Below are 17,203 nucleotides of genomic sequence, written 5' to 3'. Positions count from 1 at the left end.
GTGGTGGGGTTGGGAGACTCCTCCGGGTGTGTCCTCTTTCTTTCTGGGCAAGGTTTTTCACTTTTTTGTTTGTTTGAAGCAGCAGCAACAACCCCGCAGGCTGCAGACAAGACGGATGAGTGTCGAATGAAAACGGGCCACAACGGGTGGCTGATGGTTTGGTAAAAATTATCTTAGTCACGTACCGCCACGCGTGTGCACTGGGTGTGGAGCCGTGCTGCTGCCTCGTGAGGGGGGCAGCAGTGCCCGAAGCGAATGGGTGGGCGGAAGTGTGGCGGAAGGCGTGCGAGAGAAAGCCGCGTGCTCTTCAGCGCGCATTCCCGCGCACGCTGCCTATTGAATTTTCCAATAATATTTCGAATCGATACTTCATGAGTTATGAGGTGTGCTTCCAACCGTCGTTTATTTTCTCTAAACCGCACTCTCCCCGCCATCCGTGTGTGTGAGCGTTCCTTGCTTTCCTTGCTGTCCGCAAATCCGGCATGCCCGCGTAAGTGGGACAGAAGGAAAAAGGAGAAAAGACGACCACATAGTCCTAGCAGTCTATTGGTTTTATGGCTTTCTATTGGCGTTTCGTTCGATGGTGGTTCCGTGCTTTTCTCAACGATAGAAAATGGGTCGAAGCTGGCCGCCCCTGCTGATGCAAGCTATTCGAGCTATTGGAAGTGGATCGCTTGGGTGGAGTACTGGGCGGCTCCTTTCCATTGATAGAACATGCCGAAAGTTCGCTTCTTTTCGAGTGTGGCTGCGTATGCTGAATATATGGCAAACACTGGAGCGCTCTTATTATGGATGAGCTTGTTTCAGTGCTTCAGTTTATTTGCTCGAATGAAACACAATGGTGGAAATTTATTAAATCCAAGAACACATCTTAAGCTCTGTGTAGTCACGTACCGCGGAAGTTTGGTCCCGCTCGCTGGAAACCCTCTTCATTTAAACGTGTTAAAGTTTGTATGTTTTAAACTCTCCTCCCCGTTTGTGGGCGCTTTAATAAATGGTACTTTCCCCCTTTCTCAATGGTTTTTAATTATCGTAATTGTCGATCGAGGTTTCCGAGTTTCAATGAGTGAGGGAACACACACACTGCCTGCAATGCCACGGGCGGGGCGTCCCTGATAAATTGCTCAATCGTGCACCTGTGCGGCACCTGCGAAAACAATCAGACAAATTGAAAATAGTTTTTTGCGTAATTCGCTGCAATGCCTTTTGCCTTGCACCGAATGCACCTGCAGCAGCATCGATTTCAAATGCTGTTGTTTTGTAGGTGGTGTGTCAGAGAGAATTGTTTTGCTTCTGCTCACCTTACCGAGCGGCGGGAGTGTTTAATTTCATTAAAAAGTATTTTCATCTCTGCCTTGGCAGCAAGACATCGGTTGCGAAGGGAAACCGATATTGACGCGAGCGAAAGATACTTCCACAAAGTTCCGTTTGCTGATGGTGGTGATGGTGGCATTGGGTGTGCGTAACAGTCACAGCGTCCCATTCCCCGGAAATGGTGTGCTTCCTGCACACGAAGGTGTTATTTTTATCCGAAGTTTATTTTCCACTTTATTGATCGGTCACGGGATGTTTGCCGGTGGGGAGACGGGGAAATGGAATGTGCGGAATGATGCTGATAATATGTTTTTCGTCCCCAGTTTCAGGGTGGAGGGTGGAGGTTTTGCGTTGCTTGAATCGCTTGTGCTTGGAACGCCTGCGTACCAGCAAAAGAGGTTCGTCGTCTATTTTTGCTCTCTTTCTCTTTCCGTTCTTGTTTTCCACGCACAGTGGTGGTGAAGCAGAGTTTGGGGCATTCATCTTTCGGCCTTTTTGTGTGCAATAAGTGTGTTTGTGTGTATGTGTATGTGTGCAATTCAAATCCATCGGCAAGGAAAGGACTGAGGGGCGTTGTGAAAAATGTGCCTTATTTGACTACAATTTTTCTTAGCGTGTGAATAGCTTCACAAAAAAAATATACAAACAGACGCATCCAGCAGATTCATTTTGTTTGTATCGTATTGCTTAGTTTGTTTTTGTGTTCAGCTCAAGCCTCAATTGGTCCGACAATGCAAAAGTGGCTCCGTTCTGTGCCAGCAGACCTGTTTTTCCGCACGCACCGGAACGGGAAAACAAGACGCTTGGCGCACGTTTTCTTCGTCGTTATGTCGTTGTGCTTGCCGTATTTTCACCTCCTAAAAGTTGGTGTGCCTGGTAGTGTTGTGGGGCTCAAGCACGTCGTCCTGCCCGCTGGTAAGTGGAAAATGAATGCAATGTTGTTGCAGCACACGATGTCACAATAAATTCTGTCCCTTAACAACAGGACAGGAAAAGCCCCCCAAGGCTTGCAAAGGCTCTGGTGTGTTATGCTGGCCTGTGAGTGTGTGAGTGTATGTGTCTGTGTGTGTATTTTCCTCCTGCACGCTTTCGGACGCATTCGGAGGTTGTTATTGTAGGTGGCAGTGGTGGTGCTGCCTTCCGTCTTGCGTTCGTGTGTTGGGTGAAATATTTAAGACTGCTTTTGCTCTAATGCCATCGCCACTCGACAAGCAATACACAAACAGCCAGCATTGCAATGGGAAAGAAGAAGAGAGAGAGAGTGAATGAAAAAACACACAGCGAAAAAGTAAAAACGACACGATGCGCGGTGCGTTTTTTCCGAGGGGGAAGTTGTTTCCTTCCTTTCAAACGCTTTGCACAATTTGGCGCAGTTAAGTGGATGTGGGGGGAACCCTCTCATCCTTCTCCCAACTCGGTTGTTTTTGTTATTTTGCTGCTGCTGAAACCGGAGCCCTTCTTCCCGGCGGTAGGCTCGAGTTTCGAGTTGATTTTTAACACCGACGCTGGTTCAGATTTTCAAGGAGTGTCCTTCTTGTGGATGGTTTTTTTCTCTCCATTCCCACCCAAACGGAAACGGAACGCCATTTTCTCGCCCTGCCTTTTGCTCTCCGTGTGCTGTGTGTTGAAAACACACATTTATCGGGATGATTGCGTATTGTTTTCACTCTTCTCCCTGTTGGCATACTTTGGCCAGCCGCGTCAAAATGTCATTGACGTTCATCGCGTAACAACTTTCAAGGATGTATGCTGCAGCAATGGTGCATGAGCCGGGAAGGATACGTTTGATGCATATCCTGAATGGATGGTGAAGGCAAATAAAGGCAAGAAAAATGAAGCAATAGCAGCAGTTGTAGCTACGGAAGTGACAGTGGAAAGTGAAAAGAATTTCAATTAAAACACACACCCATATGTTGTGCGCCTGTGTTCGGTGTCGATTTGCATCGACCGCATCGCGGCAGAAGTTAAGTACTGCTGCAGGGAGGTGCTCAATTACCGGATACGTATGGTATAACGAGCAGCAGCAATTCTGGCGTTTGAATTTGAATCGTAAATGGAAAAAAAGATTGAAACTCGGCGTAAAATAAACTGGCAAATGAACAACAAATTAAACCACAAAAAAGTGCTTTAGATGTGCAAATTGCATAATGTTAGGCGCTTAATGATGCAAATTACGTACAATGCAGACAGTGTTTGACCATGTATCGCATTTAAATGGAAATATGTTAATTTATTTGTTTTGTAATTACAGTGGAGCGCCTTTTATACGGGTACCTTTTATCCGGTCGTCCGTTTATTCGTGCTGTTGAAAAATGACAGTTCAATACAATGATAACATTGCGTGCTGAAGAGGATATTCAAAAAAAAGGTTATCAGAGCACATTTTCTTAACAAAAAACGCTATAATTCATGGCACATTTCCAATGTTATCATCGAAAGAACATGTAGTTTATAAAAATTGGCTAGGTTTTACCAAAACATAAAATAAATTTGAAAAACAAATCGGGAATTTGTGATAAAATAAATACTTTAACTCATTATCCGTGTTTTTCGACTATCCGTGCGAGATCGAGTCCCGAATAGCCCGGATAATCGGCGCTCCATTGTATGTTGGTTTATCGCCTTCAATGTTTCAACACTTTCCAATTGACATTTTCGAGCATGAATAACCGAGAATTCGAGAAAATTCCCTTAAACTGGAGAATTAAACTTCCCTTAACTGCATCAGTTTAAGGGAATTTAGAAAAAGTCCTTTAAAATCAACTGTGATGTTTCCTATCGCTACCGTTGGTAGTATAGTAATTTTATACTTAAATAATACCGATTTTTCTAAAAATAATGTCACTCAAAATTTGCTTTCGTTTTTCATCAAAAAACAAAGCTATGAATGTTAAATGACCTCGACGGGATCGTCCATCGATTGAAGAAAGTTTAATTTACGAACCCACCAAATCTAGGCGCTTACAACGGACTTGATCACACACAAATCCACAATTTCGGGCGTATCGAGTACTAATCGAGCAGATATGGAAACACAATTTCAAGCAAATGTCACTTGGGTTACTATTTGCGCCTAATAGTATGCAATATGTTTATTAAAACTAGTTTCAAAATATTAATTAATATTGAGAAAATAAAAACTGAATATTACAAGTAAATGATTTGCAGTTTAATCTTATTTATTTTGAAAATGTTTGTTTGCTTCTGAGTGACAGTTTACACAATTTTAGGCATTGCAAATTAACAATGCCACTCAAAATACCCTATTTTTACTACCTTTTGAGGTAGTACACATACACACATACCCACAAACTTGTTTCTTCAGGCGCTCACCAAGAACTTGGCCCGTAACTGTTTATCGTTAGCCGCACTTCCGGTCGTCGGGCTGCCGAGTTGGAAGTGTATCGGACGCGTGCGAAAATAAATTAGTACACCCCCATCAGCCCCTCTACCACACTACGCCAGTACCCCGCTAATGTGTTGCCCTCGTTGCGCCTGTACCTCTGTGCACACGACCACCAGCATCGGTCAACAATTTGTAGCATTACATAAATATCTACTTTTTTGTTTTGCACGTTTCGCTCCCTCCCGCACTGAAGGTTGAAGCTCGGAGCACTCGGAGGTTAAAGTACACGGCCCGTAGGGTGGGGGAGAGTAACTTTTTAATTGAATTCTGTGACTGTGGTCTGAAGTGGATATCGAACAAAAAAGTAGAAAAAGGGTGTGTACTGTTCATGTGCTCCAGGGAAACTGCCTTCTCCGAAGGGAGAAACAGCTGACCAAATATTAGCGGTAAAGAAAGGGGAGCAAGGCCAGTCCGTCCATTACCCGTGTGGTAGGAAAAACTAGCAGAAGGCTGGAAAAATAATAAGAAAAAAAACATACAGTTCATAGGTAAAGAAAAATGGAAAAAACGAACCACAACGCACCACCATCGCCAACAAAACGACGGTCCAGTAAGTTTAACCAAGGAGTAGTGCTCCGCGCACAAACTCACACGAATTCCTTCCCCACGCTGAAAGCATGGCGGTGGTGGTTGCGTGGTTTGAATTTTCAATAAGTTTTCTCCGACTGCTCAATGCGTTTTTCCTCGATTCTTTCTCGAAAAGGCCCTTACTACTGCTTTAGAATCGCCTTCGGTCTTATGTTATGGTGTGGCGCTCGTTCTAGAAGGAAAGTAATTTCTATGTTTGAGTAGTCGGAATGTGTTTGCCTGTGTGTATGTGGCTTATGGTGCTCACACCCAAACGAAGAAGGAAGGGAGCTTTCTGCACTCGCAGTCCTTCGTTCTGGATGGCAAAAAAACCCCGACTAACCACGACCACGACCTCTGGCGACCGGGCTGCACCTAAAATACTTCTTCGTCAGGCGGGCAAAAACGTGCCCCAGTCACGCAATGCCATATGTTTATTGAACCCTGGCCTGCGCTTGCCTGCAGCACACGTTTCGGGGGCTTCAGACGTTTCTCTCTCCCATTCCTTTTCGTTGGGCAGACGCGTGTCCCGTTGCTGAACATGTGTGGGTTTAATGTGTGTGTTTGTGAGTGTTGCGGATTCAAACATACTTCCCTCATAATGTGTCGCCTCAGTGCGGACTGTGGGATAAATTCAACCTTTTGGCAAGTGTCGTTCAAGAAAGGGCATGTTGACAGGGCATGGAATGGATTTCGCAACCGAGCCCGAAAAACAAGACGCACACATATGGTTGGTGGACTTCATTGCTGGACATGTGTGTGTGTGTGTTGTCGCACTTTTGTTTTCGCAATAATCGAGAATGGAATAATCTAATTTTCATAATTATGTGCCTCCTGCTGTTGTCGCTCGGTGCCTCTAATCCTTGCTGCTGCGGTCAAGCGTCTTTGGGTCGAGCCAAAAACCCACAAACACATTCTTTGTCGCAGCGTTTGTATGTGTGTGTCTGTATGTGGAGAACTTCATCAATTTATCAAAGGATGATAAATTTTTGATCCACATACCACACACAACACGCGCGCCTCCGGTCCACATAAAACCGGCCATTTGCCAGGAGCAAAACTAAGTTTTTGCTGTCTGTCTTCCCTGTTCCCCCTCTAACAATTATCGATTGCACTGCGGCCCAGTATGTGACAAAGATCTGGACCACACACACACACACACACACACACACGGGACGGACAAAAAGGGGACACACATTTACCGTCCCAAAAACCAGCTTTGTGTACCTCCGCTTCTTCGCTGCCACATGAAATATACATTAAGTCGTCCGTGTCCGTGTTGGTCGGGCTACCCCCGTGCTTAATCGAAAATAATGGCACTGTGTGGTTTGGTTGTAGTGGCACCGCACGGCACCACTCGTTTACCTTGGGAAAGGCGTTTCCATTTTTTCTTTCCAAAACAAGACACACACACGGGGACGGCAAGCTCTGCTGGCGCGATGGCTGCCAAAAGGAAAAAAAAGCACTTTCCAACTTCAAACCGGCTGTCGACTTCTTGGGTCGACATTTCTTGGTAAGCAATCGAATAAACTTCCTAGTACGGACCGAAGGACCTTTGCCAAGGGCCATATCTTGCACGACATCTCCCACGCCGGCAACTTGACCTCCAAAAGCCAAGCGGTTCCTTTTTCCCGGCAGATCGTGGGGATTGAAACGGTGGCGCCACTGGGCGGGGAGGGGTGTGTGTGTATTGGTTTAATAACGTCGCTGCTTAATAATTCACACCCAAATCAAACTTCATTGCCGCAGGAGCAAGGTACGAACGAACGCGTGTCGTCCACCCCTTTTACTCTGGGCTCATGTGAGTAGTTTCAAATAGCGCTAGCAGCAGCAGTTCGCAAAGGACGACAACCCGAAAGGAGGTTTATTTTCCAAAAAAAAAAAAAAACAAGCTTTCTGAAGTAGCGGTGGAGTCCCGAGGCTACCAGTATCAGATTAAACAGTTTAGATCGGTCCAAAGTTTGCCGTAAGCGTTTCAACTTCTCCAAAACCTCGTCACACACCAGGTCCTGGCGCAACTAAAATCTCGTTGGACGGATCTTTCGGAGCAGCAACTCAGAGCCTGTTTTTTTTTTGCTGTTGCTTCTTGTTGAAACTGCTGAGAAGGCATCACCACAACACACGCGAGCCTCAAGACGCGAACCGTCGTGTTTCCTCCTTATCGAGATGGCAATCGGAAAATTTTCTCTCCCATTTCGTGCCCAAACCTCCCATCGTTAGTTTATGCTTGCGGTCGTTGGGATATTCATGCCAGCGGGAACGATAAATTAAGTCGGGGCCAGAACTCAGAAAAGAAATATTAAACATGCAACGTTGCCACCGTCGTCGTCGTCAACTAGAGCTCACGCTAGAGCCACGCTCACGCTCAACCCAATCTCGTGACGTCTTTTTCCTGCGGGGCCTGCCTTATTTTGCATTGAATGAAAATGTTTTCCTTTTTTCTGGTTTTTCCGTTACAGATCGTTGACGGCAACCGTCTCCCCGGTTTGTAGAACCCCGAGCGCGCACTCAATCAACGGATTTTTGGTTCATTCTTCGGGACAGGTTAGTAGAGGATTCTATAACAGAGATGACAGCCGTGAGAGAGAGGGAGGGTTGATTGCTTAATTACTTAATTCCTAATGAAATGAAAGATCTGTCCAAGAAGTGTACGACTTTGCAAAAGCGGATCTTTGACTAGCTGACGCAGATCTGTTTTGAGGGTAAAGTTTTGTCGGAAAAACGGACGGGGGCTCTCCAAGCCGATTCATTCCGATGTCAAATTAGTCGCCGTTTTCCTTCACAAAACTTGAAAATGACTTCCTCTGGAAATGACCGGGAGAATCGATGCAAAGGGGTTCGTTGCCCCAACGTCACCTACCTATCAATTTCGCACTGATGAGCATTTAATTAGGAAAAGGTGCCTAATTTATGCGACTTTTCACACCTTCTCGCTTGCAAACACCACACAATCGGAGCAATTTGGGATGAAGTTGGCTCTTGATTTGCGTAATTCCGCCTTTCGGAGTTGTCGGTGTATAATTTAATTCCGCTAGTCATCATCCAGATATCCACGCTTGGGTTGATTGATAATCCCATTCCTGGGTGAGCGCTTCGTGATAGCAAAATTATCCCCGCTTTGTGTGTTGTGGCCCAGCGAACGGAGTTTGACCCAATGAGATCAAAAACACCTTCGAACGGGGATATTTCAAAGCTTTTCAATCATCCGCACTGTCGTCGGGGGGAATTGTTTTCCACGTCCGCGGCATTTCGCGTGTCGTGCTGTGCTGTACTCGCTGTGGATTAGAAAAATCGATCGCTCAAATCCCCTCCACTTAACATTTCAACCATCATCGCGCGTTTGAGCCGTTGGTTAAGCGTGCTTACCACCAGGACTAGGGCTCATGGTTTTGAGAGGATTTATCGGGAAAGTCAACCAGCGTTGAAGCTTTATTTTGTGTGTGTGTGTGTGTGTGTGTGTGTGGATGTGTTTGTGTGGATGATTTTTCAAGCCTCATTTCCCGACGCGCGCTCACAATGGACGAAAGGTTATCACAGCTGTGACCGGTAGGCTTGCTGCTGCCACTGTTCCCTAATGCTTTTACCTTTTGCTCAAGAATGTTGTACCCATTAAATCATCGCAACTTCGCTTACCGAGCACAAATGCAAGTTGAAATGTGTGTGTGTGTGTGTCTCACCGACGCTAACGAAGTTTGTCAGTGCTTGTTTGGCGGCGGCCTCGGCGTAGAAGAAGCGGCTTCTATTTGCGGTGGACGATGGGCTTGCAGCCATTAATCAAAACCAAAAACCACAAAACCAACAACAGACTTCACCCTACAACAGCGCGATACGAACGATGACGATGGCGTGTTGCAGAGCGTGTTGCAGAACGGGCCTTCCGCCTCTTCCGCCTTCGTGCGCCCTGCTTAACGAACCCAATTACACGCCCAGAAGGTGACACCACTCTCACTTTTCCGCTTTGTCGTGTCCTCCAAAATGTCATCAGGTGCCACTAACGTGCCCGTCAATCGACGATACATATTTCACAACGGAGCAGCTCTCGCGTCTAATTTCCTCTCCTCCCAGACACCCCACTCATCATCATCATGGACGGGGCGGACGGGGTGCTCTGATGTGCTTCCCTTGCCTCCGTTATTTTTTTGTTTGGCATGAAGGATCCTTGTCAGCGCTTGCCACCATTAGTGAGCCTCACCGGCGTGTGGGCACAAAACACAGTGGCCGCGCTCCTTTTTTTTCTTTCACTCGTATTGATGTAGACGTTTTCTGCGGCCAAATACACACATACAGCCACAAAAACGGCACTGAAAACGCTGCGTGTTGTTGCGATCAGCTTACCCCCGTACCTCGTTCGGGGGCAGGGAAAAAACAAAAGCTTTTGAGCGATGCGAAAACCCGCAATTGGCAGACACTGTAGGCTTCTCTTTTGGGGCGCTTGAAATACTCTTTTTTCTCGTTTCTATGCCAAACCAATAGTACAAGGGCATTGCAGGCAGGATCCTATCGATTCGATGGTGGCCTACCATCATCATCATCGTCGGTAGAGCAGCGCCACGGCACCATCATAATCACCTTTGGACGTTTCGCAAAACGCAACATAAACCAGTCCTTAACCTACCGCTGCTGTGTGCCATCCTTCGAAAATCGCGCCCATGACAGGTTGCGGTTACGGGCCCTGTTTTAGTGTGTCATTTTTTTTGTTGTTGTGTGCCTGTGCTCTGTGTCCTCGCGTCCCGTCCCGTGTTTCGATGGGGCCCTCGCAAGAACGAGAGCAAGGTTTCTGTTTGCGCGTCGGATTTTCCGGGATGCGCCTTTCTATTGCGCCCGCTATTTTCATTCTCTCTGGGTTGGCGAACCGCGGCGTGTGGTGAGGAGCATTCCAGCGTGTGCTGCGTTCTGCGTCTGCTCTTCTCTGGGGTCGAATAAAAAAGCGGTCGCCCGAATTCATCGGCGCTTCCCCCCATGCTGCTGTCAGCTTATTGAGCGCAAATGGTGGATTCTGTTGCTACTTTTAGCTGGGTTTTTTTTTCTCTCCTGTTTCTTTCGATTCTTTTGATGGGGTTTCCCAATGTTGTGCCCTTTTTTTCTTTTACCCTGTTGTAAAGAGATGTCTAAACAAAGAGGTTAAAAATAGGAGCTATTCAAGAATAATTGGCTTTTAAAGGTGGAGGAGCCTTGACGTGCCGCAGGAGCTGTGTATAGTATTGAGATATTGCTGATATTGATAATATTTTGAGTAACATATCTTATAATAGTAATATAAATAAAAGGATGATTTAAATACAAGTAAATATCATTTCCTGAATGTATTTGTAGCACACAATCAGACAAATAGATCACAATCAGAAAAATACAGGCTTTTACAAACCTCCAAGGATATCAATTTATTATTAATAAGAATAAAAACGTATCCAAAACTGAGATTCATCTTATCAATAACAAAAATTAATGCCAATCTACATTCTACTGCTACGACAAGCAGATTTATGAGGTCATAGATTCGCGTGAACCATTCTGAATAAACAGAGACAGGTTACCAAAGGCAGCAAAAAGACGTCATGCTGTATCTAAGCAAAAACATCATCCGTGTCGATGTACTGGTGTGGCTTAGCATACAAAAAGCTCTATAAAATCGACTTCTTTGCTTTTTTTATGATTGTTTGTTCCACACCACTGGTCCAACAAATACTCATGATTTGCAGTGTGTATATTGTATCCTCTCGAGCGTATTTATAAGGCTAGTTTATTCAGCTAGAAGAATCGAGTAGCTGTCTAGAGATTATGTGGCTTCTCTTGCTTTTTTTTTTGTTTATTCGTATTAAAAAGCTCTCCTTTCTTCTGCGGGTCTCCCCATCGGACGCCATTTTCCTGATCATCGCTTTTGCCCGAGATATCATGTTCTATCATCGATCTGACAGATAATCGAACATGTGCATGGGAAGGGCTACCACCTACTCTACCCCCGCTTTGGATTTCCCATCGGACTTTCCGATCGGCTTTTGGGGTTGTGGATTGTTGAACCCCTTTTTTTCTGCATCAGTTTTTGCACATGAAAAGGTATCGCTTGCGCAAAAAAGAAAAGCTCTTTCTCTACAAATCGGAACGGTGGGAGGGTACAAAGAGTAGCAAAAAGAAACAATGCCAACACATTGGCAAGAAAATTCTAAACCCCGAAAGCTTTTGTGAGAATGTAATTTGCATTCTTGGCGAAAAACTTCCCCACTGACGAGAGCGAGCGTTCCGAAGGGTGCCAGCCGTTGGTGAGGAGGGAATGTAGTGGTGGTGGTGGTGCGGGTGAGCTATTGTTCGGTTTTGTCTTTGGCGCCGTGCTGGAGGTGGAATTTAGTTTTAGTTAGATTAGCACATTCTCCGCACCGAATGTTGTATAGAGCCGGCATCTCTCGCCTTCCCTGTGCTGGGGCGGCCATGCCAGGCTATTCTCCGTTGGGATGAAACAAACCAAGAAGGATAGCCACCAAACACATAAATTGTTTCTTTTAGACACACCTTATCGGAAGTACACACCGGGCCGAGCCTCGGGTCCTTGGGTGTGATTTGTGCGGGTGAACCAGCCGCAAGATAGGATAGAAATGGAGAGAAAAAAATCAACAGAAGGACTTCTGATACGTACCGGAGCTGCTTAATGTTTCGTTTCAATTTATATCCTTTGGTAGCTTTAATGTACTGTACAAGATTTGTGTTTAGATCCTTTGGAAAGGGGTTCCTTTTCGTTGGAAAAGAAAAGAATCTGCATCTCTTAAGAGTATGTTGGAGTAGTGCCGACAGAAGCAAATGTTTTAAAGCTTTACGCTGTTTCTTTGCTTATTTCTCTCACAAAGATTGTATTGAACATTGTTATCGTCACACAAAGAACACATTTAAATCATTCTTCAAACATGAAATGGAACCAATGATTCGGTTCAATGCGTTGCAGAGTGTATGACTAAGGTTAGCATGAAATAGCACCAGCAATACACAATACTTCATACAGGCACTCCCCGGGGCTCTTATCGTAAGCTCTTGGATATTTATAAATGCTTCTTACATTAGAATCCGTACGGTCCAAACCTACCTACCGGGGACCTGTAATGTAATGTCTTTACGAATGTCGACGGACAATCCACTCCCCGTACAAATAGGATTAGCGAAGGAAAGTGCCGTCTCTCGCGTGCACTTCCTCCCCCAATGCTGCACAGAAGACGACTGAATGTGCGCACACAGCCTTCATCTTTCCCATGTGCTGTGCCGCTGAGCAGTGCGGACTGGCCCACTGTATTCCATTTCTATCTGATAGACAAACAACGTTCAAAGGCAGGCAAAAATGAATTTGCAAAAGAAAGTAAAAATAAAAGGTAACAGTTGCCTAGGAGCCTAAGCGCGTGCAACACGCAACAAAGTCGCTAGTATCCCGTCGGTGGCGTATGTGTTTTATAGCAGTATAACAGCTCCACTACTGTTTTCGATGTGCCAGTTACTGTGAAAAACGGTGTGATAAATTGCATTTTTTTACTTCCATTTCATATTCACCCGTTCCGCTCTGTAGCAGGCAGCAGTTTACTACCGGATATTGTAGCTTACCAGACGCGCAAACATTGACCCATCGTCGGCGGGGTGTGTCAACAAGGAATGTTGAAGGAAATGGAAAAATCAACCGGGAAAAGTGTCTGTGTGTGCAGTAGAACACTGCAAACATTCGTGCGCTCTCGTCTTATTAGATATGGTTTGGAGTTGCCTTCTCAACAAAAAAGGGGTAACTTTTCCCTGAAGGCGATAGAAAACTAGTGCCCTCGCACAAGATGTTTTGCTGGCGGGGCGTCATAATAAGAAACGTTGGGAGAAAGTTTCATATATTTTATCTCCCCACCACACGGCTGCTCTCCTCCGTCTAATAATATCCTGCGGCGGTAATGAAACTTTTAATGACACGCTCGCGGCGATAAAATATTTACCCCTTTTATGTTCCCCTGCTTGCGAAACATCCTTTTTTGGTGAGGCGTGTGTAGTACACGAACACACTGGACACAGCGGATTGGACGGCAGTGCTGTAGAATCACACACACACGCCCATGTGCAGGGTGCTGTAGATCGATTATGAAATCCAATTTATTATGTTTCGACCATCGAAGAACAGATGTTTCCAGCCTAGAGAGTGCGAAAGAGAGACGCAGTCACGAACGAAATGCCATGGTAGACGTCCTTTTTTTCGGCCCGATGGCTCATTGAGTGTGATATAAAACCGAACCAACACTACCTACACTAGCCCATGGAATTGGGGCCAATATTATGGTTGAGCTGGACCCAAGAGCAGACACGCACTACCCGCTTTTTTGGTGCAGAGAAGAAAGTTCGGCTCCGGTTATTTAAAGCGATAATTTATTGTGGCTGGGTTCGTCGGTTCGCGCGTGCTGTTCTGTGGTTTTTTTTCCTTTATGGAACGCAATAATGTATATATTTTATACATGGTCCGGTATGTGTGTGTGTGTGTGTGTGTGTGTGTGTGAAGTGGTGTTCTTGTTATAGTTGCCATGGGAAGACCCCAACTGCTGCTCTATCACCGGAATAGTGAGGAGCCGGCGTGAAGCGATGGAAATTGATTTATGATTAGGTACGGCCACGCTAGACCTCGACGGTCGTTATGCTTTTCCGCAAAATGGTCAAGAATGTGCTGAAAATTGCGTCACCAGTGCCCGCGGGGCCTTGTGTGTGCTGTGTTGGGAAGCATTTTCCTACATGGTACGCGGACATTCCGAGGGAGAGGGGGGAGGTTTAAGGTAAAATATCTATCGGAAGCTGTAACATTATTGAAACGGAATGACAAGGAAAATGTAAAACAATTTTTGGTCGAGTTTGCGAAGGAATATTCTAGAGAGGGTTTCCTTTTTTTACGGTTTCTGCTTGTGAGTTCGGAGAATGACGATATAAATTTTAAAATATGATAAAACTGAAGGGTCATTCTATCCTCCTGCTGCCTTTTCTCGCTCCATTTCTTCTCCATATGCTGCTTGATCGAATTTATCTCGATAAAACGAAGGCGAATGTTGGTCGTCGCACGTAAGGAAACAGGTGTTTGTTAAAGATTCCACTGCCTGTTGCCTGTACAATGTGCCAAATAAAAAAACTCCCATTCTCACCCCTCTCTAACAACTTTCTTTCCATCGTGCACGATTTTGAATTATTCTATCGGACAGGTGGAAGCGAAAATAAATCCCCAACTTGACGTTCCCATTAGGAGACGTTGGCTGGATTTGCGCTGCCGTTTGCAAAATTCTCTTTCATCCTATGACTTGGACGCCGGGCATTAGGACCATTAGCCTTTCGTGGAAGGTGGGGAAAGAAGAAGGCTGGCCCTAGAAAGCATCACCAGCGCGCCAAGTGGATTTGCTGTTGAAAACGAGCATTGTAACCGTTTTATCCCCGAAAAAGATTGTTTGAAAAAGAGGGTTGAGCGAGCAGAGCGGGATCAAAGTAATGTTTTATTGATGCTCGGTGCTGTAGGAGCAAAACGCGCCAACTGGACCTCGACAGCTCAGCCAGTTTCTTTGTGCGTTCCTTCGTGGTTTGTTGATACAGAAAAGGGGTTTCAGAAAATGCTAGTAAATATCAAATTTTAAAAAATTCAAGGTTTGTTTTTGAACTACATCGGAATCAATTTCAGCAAAAAAAAAGTCCCCTAAATCTATGCAAATTAAGAAACAAAAGCGCCTAAATGTATGCAACGGGTATGACAAAATCCCACTTTTTGTAATAAATGTATTCTTTTGCGTCATTATGGAGTATGGCATCCCTGGAAATTCGTATCGCAACACTTTCTTGCGACTCTTCTTCCCTGAATTACTGTTACTGACAGATGACCTTTAGAGCGCCTGATACACCAGACACAACCAGCGGAAAAAGGGATCGTTTGCTGGCACTTTTCTTGGCTGTGTCGGTGAAGACAGCAAAAAGGGTTTCTTACATGTGCGCTACCACTTCTTTGCAGCTAGACCGGAAGCACGGCCGGCTTCGAGCGAAACAATGGCCAAACCGTCTGGCACGGGTCCCGTACGACACCCCGTAAGCGGATGCAACTGACTAGCTCAGGGATACTGTTTCGCATGAAATTCATCCACGAGTGCACGGGTTGTAAAGTCTGTCGCGCAATCCTATCCAGCAGCCCGTTGGCTCTTTCCAACCCACTACCCTTGCATCTATCCCGGTGTCTCAACAAACGCGCGCCCCCTTTTCTCTCCCGTTTCTGCAAAGATGCGTGTACGAAAAACGTGCTGCATGCTGGTGACAGGAAATCTAATCCCCTGCCGCCGGATGTGGTGGTGTCACAATACGAAGTTATCACGGTGTTACCGTCTGATCCATCTTCGTTTTTTTTTCTTTTTGTTTGCTCCCAAAGCAAGAAAATCCTGCCTTGCGGCGGACGAAGCGTCGATAGATGACGCGAACGAACGGTGGCTGGGAAATCCGGCTGGCAAAACAGAGAACGAACGGTGGTCCGTTACGGTGAGCTACTTTTCAGAAAACGTGTCCGCCAACTCCTCCCCGCGGAAAAAGCGTTCTCTTTGTCTATCCAACTAGACACACACATACACACACACACAAAAACTCCGACAAACGCAAGCAGAAGTCTGATCTCGGTTTGATGCAGCAATCCTAGCAAAACCACTCTCATGTTGAAGTTTTTCCCCCGTCTTTGCTAGACGGCGTTTTCCACACAGACACACACACACACATGCTTCGGTAGCTGGCGCGTAATTTTCTCTACCTCAATAAACCTTTTTAATGATGGTGGGGCTGGCCTTTTGCGCCAGTCAGCCCACGAACGCGCAAAGAGTGAAGGTGTTCACATAATAGGCGCTTTATCGTCATGCAATCGAGCCACAGCCCAGGCCCATGTCCTTCCAATCAGAGGACGGCTTTCGCTTACGCTTAAGAGCTTAATTATTAGAGCATTAAGGCTGCCGGATGATAATTCTGCTTCCGTGAGCCCTGTGTAGCAGTGCTGGAAAGGAAAGGTAGCGCTCGATGAATGGGAAGCGAAAGCAATGAGCAATGGGAACAAAGGAGGAGTGAGTTGATGCACCTCAGGACCGATCGATTCTGGGTGTTCGTTTCACTAATCAGCGCTGAAAAGGGATCCCGGAATGATGGCAATATCATGCATGCATGAAATGCTGTGTACCTCCTTGTGTATGGTGAGCTATTTTTGGCTCATCGTTCGTTTGCTCTGTTCCAGCTTTAAGGCTGAAGACACGGAGTATCATAGTTGGAGTGAAGCAGGAGCGTTACTACGGCGTTCGGGCGAACGATAAACTGTACCTCGCTAAAGCTGAGCTTCACTGAGCTCTTCTACTTCACTGCTACGCCATGAATCGTAGTACCATGAGAAAATAATTATAATCAAGATGCCAAAGGATCCAGCGTGTGATATGCAGACGGCCCATGACGTCGAGTGACTATTGATTAAAAACCAGGTCATTGCATTCCGGTACTTTTGATGAGCGTCCGTTTCGCCTCTAGCAGAGTTTTAGAGCAGTTTGTTTTCTGTGCACACAGAGGAGAAACAAACAAAAAACTAAAACCATAAAAGCGAGACCCAGTTTTCCATTTCCACTTTCACCCTCTCTCTCTCTCTCATGGTCATTAAACCAGGCGGGGTAATTTTTTCTAGCACACCGTTCCATTTCTGCATCTGCAAGGACTGCATGCCTCTCTGCATCAGCCCCCCCCCCCCTCCCCGAGACCCGGTGGGGGTGTAAATAGGCATAAAACAAGCAGAGTGGGCAGAGTGCACAAATGGATCCGGCCTCTCTCTCCTTTTGCCCCATTCGAACCTCCGGCTGTACGGCTATTGAATGGTTGATGCAAACACATCTTCTCCTGCCGTTGTTGATCGACCTGGATTTCACTGCCAGCGCTGCTGACATT

At 45.8% G+C, this 17,203-nt stretch overlaps 1 protein-coding gene across 6 annotated transcripts in view; it reads left to right on the top strand.

Annotated features, from left to right (window-relative positions):
• Positions 1-17,203, top strand: part of LOC1271440 (stress-activated protein kinase JNK) — a 65,966-nt gene that overhangs the window by 17,278 nt on the left and 31,485 nt on the right. For 5 of the 6 annotated variants that reach the window (XM_061659143.1, XM_061659144.1, XM_061659142.1 and 2 more), the window contains exon 3: positions 7,747-7,831. The exons of the other annotated variant lie outside the window; for it this stretch is intronic. The gene's annotated coding sequence lies outside the window, so the exon portion shown is untranslated. The remainder of the gene's footprint in view (positions 1-7,746; positions 7,832-17,203) is intronic. 6 annotated transcript variants of the gene reach the window in all.

Source organism: Anopheles gambiae, chromosome 3 (genome assembly GCF_943734735.2).
Source record: "Anopheles gambiae chromosome 3, idAnoGambNW_F1_1, whole genome shotgun sequence".
Lineage (NCBI taxonomy): Eukaryota > Metazoa > Arthropoda > Insecta > Diptera > Culicidae > Anopheles > Anopheles gambiae.
This window is presented reverse-complemented; position numbering and strand designations above follow the sequence as displayed.